This window comes from Pseudorca crassidens, chromosome 16, assembly GCF_039906515.1.
Source record: "Pseudorca crassidens isolate mPseCra1 chromosome 16, mPseCra1.hap1, whole genome shotgun sequence".
Taxonomy (NCBI): domain Eukaryota; kingdom Metazoa; phylum Chordata; class Mammalia; order Artiodactyla; family Delphinidae; genus Pseudorca; species Pseudorca crassidens.
In genome coordinates, this window is record NC_090311.1 from 30,889,837 (window position 1) to 30,905,518 (window position 15,682).

Genomic DNA, 15,682 nt, shown 5'->3' on the forward strand with positions numbered 1-15,682 from the left:
ACACATGGAGGCTAAATAGTACACTACTAAATAACCAAGAGATCACTGAGGAAATCAAAGAGGAAATCAAAAAATACCTAGAAACAAATGACAATGAAAACACCTATGGGATGCAGCAAAAGCAGTTCTAAGAGGGAAGTTTATAGCAATACAATACTACCTCAAGAAACAAGAAAAATCTCAAACAACCAACCTAACCTTACACCTAAAGCAACTGGAGAAAGAAGAGCAAAAAAACTCCAAAGTTAGCAGAAGGAAAGAATCATAAAGATCAGATCAGAAATAAATGAAAAAGAAATCAAGGGAACAATAGAAAACATCAATAAAACTAATAGCTGATTCTTTGAGAAGATAAACAAAATTGATAAACCATTAGCCAGACTCATGAAGAAAAAAAGGGAGTAGACTCAAATCAATAGAATTAGAAATGAAAAAGGAGAAGTAACAAGTGACACTGCAGAAATACAAAGGATCATGAGAGATTACTACAAGCAACTATATGCCAATAATATGGAAAACCTGGAAGAAATGGACTAATTCTTAGAAAAGCACAACCTTCTGAGACTGAACTAGTAAGAAATAGAAAATATAAACAGACCAATCACAAGCACTGAAATTGAAACTGTGGTTAAGATTCATCCAACAAGCTAAAGCCCAGGACCAGTGGGCTTCACAGGCGAATTCTATCAAACATTTAGAGAAGAGCTAACACCTATCCCTCTCAAACTCTTCCAAAATATAGCAGAGGGAGGAACACTCCCAATCTCATTCTGCGAAGCCACCATCAACATGATACCAAAACCAGGCAAAGATGTCACAAAGAAAGAAAACAACAGGCCAATATCATTGCTGAACATAGATGCAAATATCCTCAACAAAATACTAGCAAACAGAATCCAACAACACGTTAAAAGGATCATACACCATGATCAAGTGGGGTTTATCCCAGGAATGCAAGGATTCTTCCATATATGTGAATCAATCATTGTGATACACCATATTAACAAATTGAAGAATAAAAACTATATGATCATCTCAATAGATGCAGAAAAAGCTTTCGACAAAATTCAGCATCCATTTATGATAAAAACCCTCCAGAAAGTAGGCATGGAGGGAACTTACCTCAACATAATAAAGGCCATATATGACAAACCCACAGCCAACATCATCCTCAGTGGTGAAAAACTGAAACCATTTCCACTAAGATCAGGAAAAAGACAAGGTTGCCCATTCTCACCACTATTATTCAACATTGTTTTGGAAGTTTAAGCCACAGCAATCAGAGAAGAAAAAGAAATAAAAGGAACCCAAATTGGAAGAGAAGTAAAGCTGTCACTGTTTGCAGATGACATGGTACTATACACAGAGAATCCTAATTATGCTACCAGAAAACTACTAGAGCTAATCAATGAATTTGGTAAAGTAGCAGGATACAAAATTAATGCACAGAAATCTTTTGTATTCCTATACACTAATGATGAAAAATCTGAAAGTGAAATTAAGGAAACACTCCCATTTACCACTGCAACAAAAAGAATAAAATACCTAGGAATAAACCTACCTAAGGAGACAAAAGACCTGTATGCAGAAAACTATAAGACACTGATGAAAGGAATTAAAGATGATATAAATAGATGGAGAGGTATACCATGTTCTTGGATTTTAAGAATCAACATTGTGAATATGACTGAACTACCCAAAGCAATCTACAGATTCAACGCAATCTCTATCAAACTACCACTGGCATTTTTCACAGAACTAGAACAAAAAATTTCACAATTTGTTGGAAACACAAAATACCCCAAACAGCCAACGCAATCTTGAGAAAGAAAAATGGAGCTGGAAGAATCAGGCTCCCTGACTTCAGAGTATACTACAAACCTACAGTAATAAAGACAGTATGGTACTGGCACAGAAACAGAAATATAGATCAATGGAACAGAATAGAAAGCCCAGAGATAACCCCACACACATATGGTCACCTTATTTTTGATAAAAGAAGCAAGAATATACAATGGAGAAAAGACAGCCTCTTCAATAAGTGGTGCTGGGAAAACTGGACAGATACATGTAAAAGAATGAAATTAGAACACTCCCTAACACCATACACAAAAATAAACTCAGAATGGAATAAAGACCTAAATGTAAGGCCAGACACTATAAACTCTTAGAGGGAAACATAGGCAGAACACTCTATGACATAAATCATAGCAAGATCCTTTTGACCCACCTCCTAGAGAAATGGAAATGAGAACAAAAAGAAAGAAATGGGACCTAATGAAACTTAAAAGCTTTTGCATAGCAAAGGAAACCATAAACAAGACAAAAAGACAACCCTCAGAATGGGAGAAAATATTTGCAAATGAAGCTACTGACAAAGGATTAATCTCCAAAATTTACAAGCAGCTCATGCAACTCAATATCAAAAAAAACAAACAACCCAATCCAAAAATGGGCAGAAGACCTAAATAGACATTTCTCCAAAGAAGATATACAGATTGCCAACAAACACATGAAAGGATGCTCAACATCACTAATCATCAGAGAAATGCAAATCAAAAGTACAATGAGATATCATCTCACCCCAGTCAGGATGGCTATCATCAAAAAATCTACAAACAATAAATGTTGGAGAGGGTGTGGAGAAAAGGGAACCCCCCTCTTGCACTGTTGGTGGGAATGTAAATTGATACAGCCACTATGGAGAACAGTATGGAGGTTCCTTAAAAAAATAAAAATAGAACTACCATACGACCCAGCAATCCCACTACTGGGCATATACCCTGAGAAAACCATAATTCAAAAAGAGTCATGTACCACAATGTTCATTGCAGCTCTATTTACAGTACCCAGGACATGGAAGGAACCTAAGTGTCCATCAACAGATGAATGGATAAAGAAGATGTGGCACATGTATACAATGGAATATTACTCAGCAATAAAAAGAAATGAAATTGAGTTATTTGTAGTGAGGTGGATGGAACTAGAGTCTGTCATACAGAGTTCAGTAAGTCAGAAAGGGAAAAACAAATACCATATGCTGACACATATATATGGAATCTAAAAAAAAAAGAAAAGGTCATGAAAAACCTAGGGACAGGACAGGAATAAAGATGCAGACTTATTAGAGAATGGACTTGAGGACATAGGGATGGGGAAGGGTAAGCTGGGACAAAGTGAGAGAGTGGCATGGACATATATATACTACCAAATGTAAAACTGATAGCTAGTGGGAAGCAGCTGCATAGCACAGGGAAATCAGCCCAGTGCTTTTTGACCACCTAGAGGGGTGGGATAGGGAGGGTGGGAGGGAGGGAAACCCAAGATGAAGAGATATGGGGCTATATGTGTATGAATAGCTGATTCACTTTGTTATAAAGCAGAAACTAACACACCATTGTAAAGCAATTATACTCCAATAAAGATGTTAAAAAAAAAAAAGTATGACTAAAAAAAGAATCAAGAGACTATCACAAGAAACTGGGAATTTGTGAAATAAAGATAAATAGTATACCTGAAAATTAAAAATATGATTGTTGACATTTTAAAACTTCATAAAGCCATGGATTAAACAGCAGATTAGACATGGATGAGAAAATATAATGGAAGTTGGACCTAAATAAATTACCCAGAATGTAATACAGGAAAATAAGGAAATGGAAATTATGAAAGTGGGATTATGAGACATGGAAAATAAAATAATAAATCTAATTTATGGATTTCTGGGGGATAAATTAGAACAGAGAAGAAATATTTGATAAGTTAATGGATGATAATATTTCAATTCTGTTGAAGGATATAAATTCATGAGTACCCCAAACATGATTTACAGCAAGCTTGATAAATAAAATAGAAATCTAGAACTAGATACTTTATAGTAAAACTCCAGAACACAAAGGCTAAAATATTTTAGAAACAGCTTAAGAGAAAATAATTATCTATGAGTGAATGACAATTTGACTGATGCAGATTTCATAACTCAGGTAGAAAATATATTTATTTATAATATCTTCAAAGTGCTGAACGAACATAATTGTCAACCTGGAATTAGAACATAATTGTTCACTACAAATTATGTTCAACAAAAGAAACTATGAGCCCAAAATGGAGTCACTTGTGCCAAACCCAAGACTTAATACCTAACCTAATTGTAGTTTCACCCTCTCCCAGGAGTAGACTTTTAAACCAAGCAGTATGGAATTTCCTGGTCAGCACTAGTGAGGTAATCTGCCTAAGACCCCCTGCCTCCCCCTAAGGGAAGGTAACCTTGCCTGAAATAATCCACTCTTTTAATTTCATTGTTCCACCTCTTTCTGTCTGAAAACCTTCCATTTTGTACAACTCCTAGAAATGCTTTTCTACATGCTAGATGAGATGCTGCCTAATTCATGAAACATCTAATAAAACCAATTAGGTCTTCAAATTTAGTAAGTCATATTTTTGTTCTTTAACAGTACCTAGTCAAATTATCATTCAAGAATGAGGGCAGGGCTTCCCTGGTGGCACAGTGGTTGAGAGTCCGCCTGCCGATGCAGGGGACACGGGTTCATGCCTGGTCCAGGAAGATCCCACATGCCACGGAGCGACTAGGCCCGTGAGCCATGGTCACTGAGCCTGCGCGTCTGGAGCCTGTGCTCCGCAACGGAAGAGGCCACAGCAGTGCGAGGCCCGCGTACCGCAAAAAAAAAAAAGAATGAGGGCAGAGGACTTCCTTGGTGGTGCAGTGGTTAAGAATCAGCCTGCCAATGCAGGGGATGTGGGTTCAAGCCCTGGTCACAGAAGACCCCACATGCCGCCGAGCAACTAAGCCCATGTGCCACAAATACTGAGCCTGTGCTCTAGAGCCCGCGAGTCACAACTACTGAACCCACGTGCCACAACTACTGAAGCCTGCGGGCCTAGAGCCTGTGCTCCGCAATAAGGGAAGCCACCGCAATGAGAAACCTGAGCACTGCAACAAACAGTAGCCCCTGCTCGCTGCAACTAGAGAAAGCCCGTGGGCAGCAGCAAAGACCCAATGCAGCCAAAAATAAAAATTAAAAAAGAAAAGAATGAGGGCAGAATAAAACTGTCTTGAGACTGATATCTGAGGGAATCTATCACAGCAGACCTTCACAAAAAAACTTCTAAAAAATGACTTCAGGAAAAAAGAAGATTTTCTCAGTACAAAGACCTGAGATCTGAAGGGTAGTAGTGAGCAAAGAAATTGGTAAACCTGTAGGTTACGTTAAATAAGTATTATTTATATGAAGTAAAATTGTTATAACATTAATTTGTGTGTTTTTTAAAGGACTAAATGAAAATAGTGGATAACAATTATGAATTAGAAGTGGAGAATTTAGAGGTATTCTAAAGGCCTTGTACTGTTCAGCAGAGGAGCAGATATGAACTATAGAATTGTTGATGTAAGTAGGTAGGCATGTTAAACTTTTCAAGAATAACTAGTAAAAGAATCAAAATAGAATGTAGATCTTAAAAATTTGTAGAGAGATAAAATGAAATAGAAAAGAACAAAAAATACTTTAATGATTTTTAAAGGAAAAAAAGAGGAAAGAAAATAATTGAAAATGCAAAACATATGCAATCAAAAGTTAGACAATAGATATATCAATAATCACAATAATTGTAATTAGACTAAAATTCCAGTTAAAATTCAGAGATGGTCAGATTATAAAAAAAGAAATGTCCAAGGTTTCCAGGTCTGACTATAATGGAGTAGCAGATATTAGACTTACTCTCCCACCATATACAACTATAAAATTGGCAAAATACATGAAGCAACTGTTTTTAGGCACTGAACAACAGACAGTGCTTATCTGTGATTTTTGAGAAAATGGAAATACATGAGGTGAGCTCCATATTCAACACAACTTTCTGTCTGGGCACACTTTCCAAATCACGGTGCAGGGAAGTGGAGCCGAAGCAGAGCACAGAGATCTTGCAGAGCTGAAGAGGCAGAGATCAGAGTTCTAGACAATTGTAGTGGCTGTAATTTGTGAGGCAGGGTAGAAGAGAGGCAAGATCTGCATTTTAAAAGTAGCGCAAAAATATACAAAGGGGTTCCCTTAATGGAAATCCAGTCTTCCGCTGAATGCTAAGCTGCATATACACAGGAAAACATCCACAAAGCACGGGAGAAAACAGCTACCAATGGGTTGTAAGAACTGAGATCCTTGGAGTCTCAGAGTGCTGGGTGATATTAGAGTTCTGACCAGAGAAAGTAGAGAGTCCTTGATATAAACTCTGGGCCTTGAGTTTGGATCCCCAAACTTAACATGCCTTAGGAATAGGGCTAGTTTAGCTGTAGGATCAAGGAACTCTAGACTTGCCCTAAAAAAGTAAAAAACAAAGCTGTGACAAAATCAAGCTAATCCAAAGTAAATTACCTTACTTTCAGGAAAAGAAAATAAGTCAACGTTTTTTAAAAGAAGACAACAAAATCCAGCTGCTCTACAATGTAGCATCCACAATGTACAACATTCAATAAACAGCACCAGGTGTGAGAAGGAGAAAGTGATAAATCCCCAAGGGGGACAAAGAATAGAAACATATCCAAAGACGGCAGAGATTTCTTAAGGGCTTCAAAATAGCTATTATAAATATGTGAATTCCTTGAGGGTAAAAACCAAGCCTTCTCCCAAGGCATGGGAGGGTAAGGGCTAAGAGTCTAAGCTCTGCTGTTAAGTATATACCTTGTTCAAATCTCAGATCTGACATGTGTCAACTATTAATATGTATAATTTGGAAAGATATTTAAGTTGTCTAAGCCTTAGTTTACTTAATCTTAAAATGCAAAAAATAGTATCTTCCTCACAGAATTATCCTAGGGTTAAGTGGGATAATGTACAAGGAGTGACTAACACACAAACAAGAGCTCTGTAAATATTATCTATTATTACTCATTACACAGCACAGACTGGCTTATTTTAGGTGTCTAACCTTTTGAATGAGAAAAGGTTATCAAGCCCAGTGGCACTCATGTCTGGTCTGAATGTTGGAAACCAGCTGGGGTGGGATTAGTGAGCATTAGTTGTCAAATCCACTCACAACATTAAGCAATTGGCCAAGTGGAGAAGGAGACAGGGACACCTGTGATCTAGCCCCTTGGGTTGAGAAGACAGCCAAGAGCACAGTAAGTTGAATCAAGTATGTTTCAGGGGCCACTTTAGGAAGAACTGAGGACCAAGCAGTACCCAGCACAGCTGAAAGAACCTTGTTTATCTGCCACTCTCTGTTACTGATTAACACTAGGCTTCCCTCTTGCCACACCCTTTTGCTCAAACACAATTAAATTTTAGAATAACATGACTTTAGGAAGAACTGTACAAAGTGCAGGTACTTGGTCTATGAGTGAGAGTTGGCTGGGTGTAGTCAGCAATGATAGTTGGGAATCAGAAAACACTTTGTACCTGTTTACTTTGACAAAGAATCAGATCCAAGTTCTCTCCCTGGAGTGGAGGAAAACAGGGAGCCTTCAGAGCTGGGTTTGGGAATCTGTTTAAAACCCCAAATGTGAGATCACAACCTGATCACATGGAATCTGAACTTCTTGTGCTACAAACTGACCCTCATGGAACCTCTTTCAGCCAAGCCCAGGAGATGTCTGAAACTCAGAGGCTGAGTAGGGTTGTGAAAAGAGCACTAGAGGGAGATAGGGGCCTTCAGTTTTAATTTGGGCTTTACCACTAGCTTCCTGTGCATGTTTTCTGAGCTTCTGGGCCTTAGAGATAGAACAACTAGATCATAATTTCCCAAAGTGTATCCCCAGGATGTTAACATGTGATAGGGAAAAAAGGGTTCTCTGTTAACCAATATTTCCCAAACTGTCTTATGTGAACCACTGATGTTAGATGAGTTGACTTTAGGAGGTTCTTGGTTGAAATTAACATTTTATTCATTCTAATTAATTTTGGCAAATGATCCTAATTTTCCATGTACAGTAGTGATATCAAAAGTGCTTTAGAATGTCCCTTTTAAAAGGTGAGTGGATTTAAAGAAAAAGATCAAGTCAATAATAGTACAAATTGTCTGCAGATGTGGCAAAAACTGTGAAGGTGGTACACAAATGACTGAAATTTGAAAAAAGTTCTGTTAAATCAAATAAAGCTGGCTTATTTATTGCAGGACTTCTCAGAGATTTTATCATGTTGATAGATATTTTGCCTCTTCAAGAAAGGATTTGGCATCTAGCATTTCTTTAACTCATTTGACTATAGAAACCATCTCTTCTTTAAAATAACAGAGCCTCTTGTTACACTTTTGCTCTGGAAATTTCACTTCAGGAAATGCCGATGATGGCTGAGATGGCTTTTAGAGCTGACCACCTTAGGATTTTGGGTCCTTCACCTCCTTAATGTTTGATGAAAAATCTTAGAACAAAGTACAGGGATGGAGCTAGAAATGGTCATTTAAGAAGGTTTATACAGTGGTTAAAAGCACATTAGCCCCTAAATGCAATGTGCTATCCTGGATTGGATGCTGCAACAGAAAAAGGACATTAGTGGGAAAAAGACTAGTGAAATCTAATTGAGAGTTCAGTTAATACTAGTTAAAACTAGTGACATGTTTTACCTCCAAGCCTGGTAACGTTCCTTACTCACTCCATTGCCTGGTCTCACAGTGCTCAGCATGAAAGTACAAGGGCTAAGCTGAGAGAGGACTTGTTCCCTTCCTAAACCCATGCTGAGGTCCCTCCATGTACCTTTGCTGGTACCAAATTTGGCCCAGGAAGAAGACCCAGGTAACAGTGAAGGGAGGGGCATTTTTCACCCTCTTCTCCCACATTATGATCTGGCTACTCAGCCCTTGAAGTCACAGCCTAAGCCCTATAACATTCTTCAACTTCAAATAAAATTCAGGGCCAAAGTCCCCTTGGGGCCAAAGAGGGTAAATTTCTCCAGACCAAGGACCTGAGTGTGCTCTCCCATCTAACTGCAGAGAGCTGCAGGCAGTCAGATTGTGACCATAAAATCCTTAGCAGGTGTTTGTGGACAGGGCAGATAGATTGGGGGAGGAATGTTCTGGCTGAGAGAGGCTGCGGGTGTATAACTCTGCTAACCATCCCAGAGCCTTTGTCTAGATGATAAATTGGTGGAGACGAGAGGAGTAACCACTTACTTCCATGTGCACACAGACACTGGCATTTATTGCAAGCTTATCGCAAAAGTCTACAATTTATTATATTTCACAACGAACAGTTATTGGGAGGGACGAAAGGAAAGCAAGACCTAAGAGAAACTGAAAGGGAGATAAGCCTTAACAAAAACAACAAAAACATTATATGAAGGGCCTCTCTTAAGCACTCTTCTTAGAGAATCCTGGTCCACCCACATCGTTAACACAGAATCTTAAAGATAAAATTAATTCTCACTGATACTAATTAACACGAATATAGGTAATACATGAGATTGTCCTCAAGGCAGTGTCACTGTGGTGGGAAGGAAGGGTAAGGACACTGGGGAGACCTGGTTTGGACAATGCACTTGACTGGGAGGCAAAGGAAGGGTATTCAGAATCACACATGGGCAAAATTTCACTATCTTTTCCAACTGTTTAGAGAAATGCTATTACTTCTTTTCTTCTTTTCTTTTTTTTTTTTTTTTCCAGCAGTGAAAGCATGGAGTCCTAACCACAGGACCACCAGGGAATTCCCTATTGCTTCTTTATATATTAATTTCTTTCTAGCTATTTTACCAAATACTTTTATTAATTTCAATACTCTTAACCAGTTCTTTTTAGTTTTCTAGTTCTGAAACTGCATCATCTACAAATAATGTTGTTTGTTTCTTCCTTTTTATGTTCATTCCTCTTATTTCTATTTCATATCCTAGTGCATTAGGAAGAATTTTCAAAGCAGTAGATAATAATAATATTAATAGTGGGTATCATTATTTTGAAAAGAGTGCCTCTCATATTTCTCTTTTAATTGTATTTGGTTTAGATTAATTGCTCTTTATCATATCATACTGTTTTATTTTCCCCACATACTGACTCATCTCTTCTCTGCCAATTTAACTCCTACCCATTCTACCAAGATCATCTGAAATCTCATTACTCTCACAAAGTATGTGCATACAAAAGCACATGTAAGTAAATACCCAGCTAATCTATTTTTTTTTAACATCTTTATTGGAGTATAAGTACTTTACAATGTTGTGTTAGTTTCTGCTTTATAACAAAATGAATCAGTTATACATATACATATGTTCCCATATCTCTTCCCTCTTGCATCTCCCTCCCTCCCACCCTCCCTATCCCACCCCTCTAGGTGGTCACAAAGCACCGAGCTGATCTCCCTGTGCTATGCGGCTGCTTCCCACTAGCTATCGGTTTTACATTTGGTAGTGTATATATGTCCATGCCACTCTCTCACTTCACCGAGCTAATCTTAATGTAGTTTTTTACTCTTTACAAAGAACTTTCATATACGGATTCTCATCTGATGCTCTTGACAGACTATGGAGTATGTGTTGTTAGGACTTTCACTTTAGATATAAATAAATTCAATCTTTGGCTGAGCAACTAGCCCTAGGACATTAGTTAAACTGACTACAATTTTGTATTTTCCCTCTTCAGCACCACCATGCCCTGTTGCTGAGGAACTTTCTCCAACATCCCCCTCAGTCTCTGCACATACTGTGCCCCTTTTCCACCCCTTCCAACTGCCATGTAAGTTCTGTAACTGGATTTATTCTCTCTTCTGAGGGAGGTACTCTAGGGTTCATGACATGCATAAAGGTGCACCCCCCTCCCACCTGTTAGCACTGGTGGCGCCAAGTTGAAACAGTCAATAAAGACTGAGTTGGAAAAAAAAAAAAAAAAAAAAAAATATATATATATATATATATATATAACATCCCAAGGCATTGCAAGAGCTGACACAGTCCAAAGAATCACAAACAACTTGTAAAACAGGTATTGAAAAGCATCTTTCAGACTCAGTAAAAATCAACGGGCTCAGCCCAAAGTTCCGCAGACTCACTAAATAAGGAAATTTGGGGTAACAGCAGAAAATACACTTCTCAGGTTATTGCTGCTCATAGTTCCCTCCATTCATTCTCATTCAGAAATGTAAATATCTGAAAAAAAATTTTTCACCAATCATTTGTAAAGTTGAACTTTGTTGGCCACCCTATCAATTATTGATCTCGGGCTAGACTCTTCATCTATTAGATGGGTAAACGATGTGGTAAGGGAGGGGTAGTGATATTCCCACCCTTGCCAATCTCACAGGCCTGTAATAAGAAAGTATTAGGGACAGTTCTTCTAAACTATAGTGAGCTGCAAAGTATTACTTTAATCTTTTGACATATGGATTATCTTCCAGTTAGATTATGAGCTCTTTGAGCTTGCATATCTGTCTTGTTTCCCTACCTACCTCCTTAGTCAAGCACCTATCACACTAACAGAAAACTGTTTTAGTAAATGTTTGTGCACTGGTTTTATTTATTGTGGTAAAATATATATAACATAAAATTTACCATTTGAACCATTTTTAAGTGTACAGTTCAATAGCATTAAGTACATTCACATTATTGAGTGTCTATTACCACTATTCATCTCCACAAATTTCACATCATCCCAAACTGAAACTCTGAACACATTAAACTATAATTTCCTATTCTCTGCTTCCCCAGCCCCTAAAAACTACCATTCTACTTTCTGTCTCTATGAATTTGACTATTCTATGTACCCCATATAAGTGAAACCATACAATATTTGTCCTTTTTTGTCAGGCTGATTTCACCGAATGTCTTCAAGGTTAATCCATGTTGTATATTTTTTAAATAAATAAACTCTTTTTATTCTGTACCTCCTAATTTTGGCCAGAAATGCAGACTAGAATGAAAGTCTCAAGGAAGCCAGAAAGCTTCATAGGTTTAGGGAAGGAGAATAGAAAGATAAATGAGAGCCGGTTCTCTCTAGACCAAGAAAGAGTGGACCAAGGGTGTGGACAAGAATAGGTAGTGAGTGGGTGATGGGGAGGAAGGGAACAATCCAGAGGAAGCTGTGTCACTCCTGCTTCTCACCAGGAAATTCCCCTGGATATACTTCCAAAGCTTCAATTAGATCAGGGGTTCTTACCATGGGGTCTATGAGCCCCTAGGAGGTCCATTAACTGACTTTGGGGGTATGCTCTCCAAGAGCATATGCTGATTATTTCAAGCATGTATACATTTGGGGGGACAAGGTTTATAAATATAGTAGATCCTTAAAGTCATTGACGTCTGAGAACTATTATGCCAGAGGAACATCTGGCCCTTCTCTACATTCAAAACTGTTGTGGGAGGTCAGAGAAAACCCTTTCCTTTTATTGTCCCTGAGACAAGATGAAAATGTTTTGAAGAAGAATCTTCACTATGTAAATAATGCAAACAACAGCATAATCTCATAAATCCAAGGAAAGAAATTATTTTACAATGCCATTTGTCTGAAAATAGATCAATTAAAGTCTAGTCATAGATGAAAATGACCACCATGACTTAAGAACTATATGTCTGCCTATGAGTCCCTAATTCTTATCCTTTATCTCTACTTTGTTTGCCTTTCATGGTTAATTTGCCCAAGACATACTTTTGGGGTCTGATAGGAACTGCTGTCCCTTGAGGGAGGCTTGGCTACCTGACAGGAACCCTGAGCCCAATAAGTGAGAAAGCAATTCTCCCATACAGAACAACCTATGCCCCCAGGTGCCCTCTGAGCACTGGCCTCCCAGAATCTCACTGTTGTAGGTGCTGCCAAGGTTGACTGAACCTCTTTGTAAAGACACTGCAAGTTCAGGATGAATTTCTAAGGTGGACTGTGCTGACAAACATACCTGGGGTCCATTGTTATTATTTATAATAGGAAATTACATGCGTATAAGACTTATCATTCTAGTGGATATGATTACATGTGTCCATATCACAGAGGTAAAGGTAGAATAAGAATTGTCAAAAATCCAGGAATAGTAAAATGAAAACCACCAGATCAGTAAAGTAATATTGGATAAGAGTTTATTGTGCATGTAACAACAGTTTGCAAACTAGGAATTTTCAGATACAAAACTGATATGGAGCTCAGAGGCATGACCTTACAGGATGGCTTATAAAGTGAAAATGAGGAAATACTTCAACCTTTACAATGATTGGTTACTACAATCAGGGAGTTTCCAGGTGGTAGGGGATTGATTACAAATAATTATTTTATACCATTTCTAGGAAGATGATTTAAGTTTCTATTATTATTATCAAAGACATTTACAATTAATAACCTATGTTTCACTTATGTTCATGAAGTAAGCTAGATTTAGTTTTGCTTACATGGTTCAGGGAATTTTCAAGTTTGGTCTCCATTTTGTATTGTACTTTAACAGAACAAAAAGAGTAGTATGTTCTTTTAGAAGTATTTCCTTTAAACTTAGTAAACAGATAAATTGTCCTTCTTGACTCAAAAAAATTTTTTTACTGAAATATTTAGGACCAACCACCTTAAGTCAGTATATTCTTTCCTCTGAGAGCTACTGAGGAAACACTTGGCAAATCATTTATGTCTAGATCTTTTCCTCACTATTTGTGCAGCCCAAAGTCAATCTTTACCAAATCTCATCCTTAGTATTAATTCATGTTACAACTAATCAAAAAATACTCACCTTAATTATTTTAATTTTAGATCTAGATTGTGATTTCCCTAGGGAATTTGAAAACATTTTGATTTCTCAAAAACATTTACAATTAAATTTGTTTAGAGGAAGATTGCTTTTGGGGAGTATTTCCACAAGTAGCTAGTCCCAGACATTTTATATTGACTCTTTTAACTTTAGATTTCTAGATATAAATTTTCCTGCTTACTGTTGAATTTTAGGGGTACATTTTTTGGGGTCTTTTTGCCTCCTGTAAACCATCTTTACCTACAATTATAGTTTTAAAATTATTTTTTTATTCTAAAAGGGCCATGTTCTTATTGTAGAAAATTTGGAAAAGATAGAAAAGATGAAGAAACTAAACCACTAAGAAAAAATCTACCACTAAGAAAAAATCCACACTTAAGACTTCCCTGGTGGCACAGTGGTTAAGAATCTGCCTGCTAATGCAGGGGACACGGGTTTGAGCCCTGGTCCGGGAAGATCCTACATGCCACAGAGCAACAAAGCCCGTGCACCAAAACTACTGAGCCTGCGCTCTAGAGCCTATGAGCCACAGCTACTGAGCCTGCATGCCACAACTACTGAAGCCCATGTGCTCTAGGGCCCACTTGCCACAACTGCTGAGCCCAAGTGCTGCAACTACTGAAGCCCACGCACCTAGAGCCCCTGCTCTGCAGCAAGAGAAGCCACCACAATGAGAAGCCTGCACACTGAAACGAAGAGTAGCCCCCGCTCACTGCAACTAGAGAAAGCTTGTGCACAGCAATGAAGACCCAATGCAGCCAAAAAAATAATAATAATAAAGAAAGAAAGAAAGAAAAATAAAGAAAAAACCCACACTTAATATTTGGAGTATATTCTCTTTTTTCCCCTTTAATTGAGACAGTGCTATATATTTAATTTTATATTCTGATTATTTTAACTGTCAGGAAAAGTTGTAAAAAACTTTGAAATGGCGGAAAGAAAGGAAAAGAAAAAATGATCACTTACTGTCCTGTTTACCACAAGTCTCTGCTAACGGGTAGCGAGGCAAATGACTCTGGTCCATAGATATCTGATTTCTGTTGGGTGGAGGGACAAATGACTTTAAAATTCCCAAGTAGATACAGTCAGTTTTGTATCTATTTGTAAATTCTTTAAAGTATTCCTGATTGACCTATTCATGTGGGATTCTTTGAATTCTCTTTTGAACTGGTTATGATACCTTAGTGTTTCCCTCATTAATTAATGAGTTAAGTTATATCTTTGATGGCTGTTCACTTTATTGATTGATTGATTGATTGAGGTATAGTTGCACTTTATATTTGTGAGAGAATCATGATTTTCTTTCTAAAAAATTATCCTTTAGCACAACTAACATTATATCATAAACATTTCTCCTTTAAAAATTATTCATGAATTAATTCATGAATTAATGGCTCTATGACATGCCATCATGCCATTTTAAATCATTCATTTTCTAATGTTTTTATATGTACTGTTCTCCATGTGTTCAATATTTACATTGTTTACAATTTTTCCCTTTAAAAACAAGGAATGTAATGAACATCTTTGTGCCACATTTAAAATTTTTTCCTTAGGATAGATTTCTATGAATAGAACTACTGAGTTGAAGGGTATTAATATTTTTAAGTCTCTGAAAGAAGCTGCCAAACTGCCTTCTGGTAGGAGAATCTTCTACAAGCAATGGGGAGACTACTCTCCTCATTAAACTCTCACCAACATTTAGCATTATCATTTAAAAGCTTGGGAGGTTAATAAAAAATGGTATATTGCTTTCGTTTAAAATAATTATTTTATATTTATTTTTAATTGTGATAAAAAACATAAAACTATCTTAATCATTTTTAAGTGTGCAGTTCAATAGTGTTAAGTATATTCACATTGTTGTGCAGCAGATCTCCGTTTTCATCTTGCTAAACTGAAACTGAACACAACGGCTCATTTTCTTCTCCCCCTCAGCCCCTGGCAACCACCATTCTACTTTCCGTTACTATGAATTTGGCTACTTTAGATATCTCATAAAAGTGGAATTGTACGGTATTTGTCCTTTTGTGA

At 37.3% G+C, this 15,682-nt stretch overlaps 1 long non-coding RNA gene across 2 annotated transcripts in view; it reads left to right on the top strand.

Annotated features, from left to right (window-relative positions):
• LOC137208427 (uncharacterized) overlaps window positions 1-15,682 on the top strand; it is a 112,180-nt gene that overhangs the window by 24,189 nt on the left and 72,309 nt on the right. The window contains exon 3 of one of the 2 annotated variants that reach the window (XR_010935628.1): window positions 10,576-10,668. The exons of the other annotated variant lie outside the window; for it this stretch is intronic. This is a non-coding gene — a long non-coding RNA (uncharacterized lncRNA). The remainder of the gene's footprint in view (window positions 1-10,575; window positions 10,669-15,682) is intronic. 2 annotated transcript variants of the gene reach the window in all.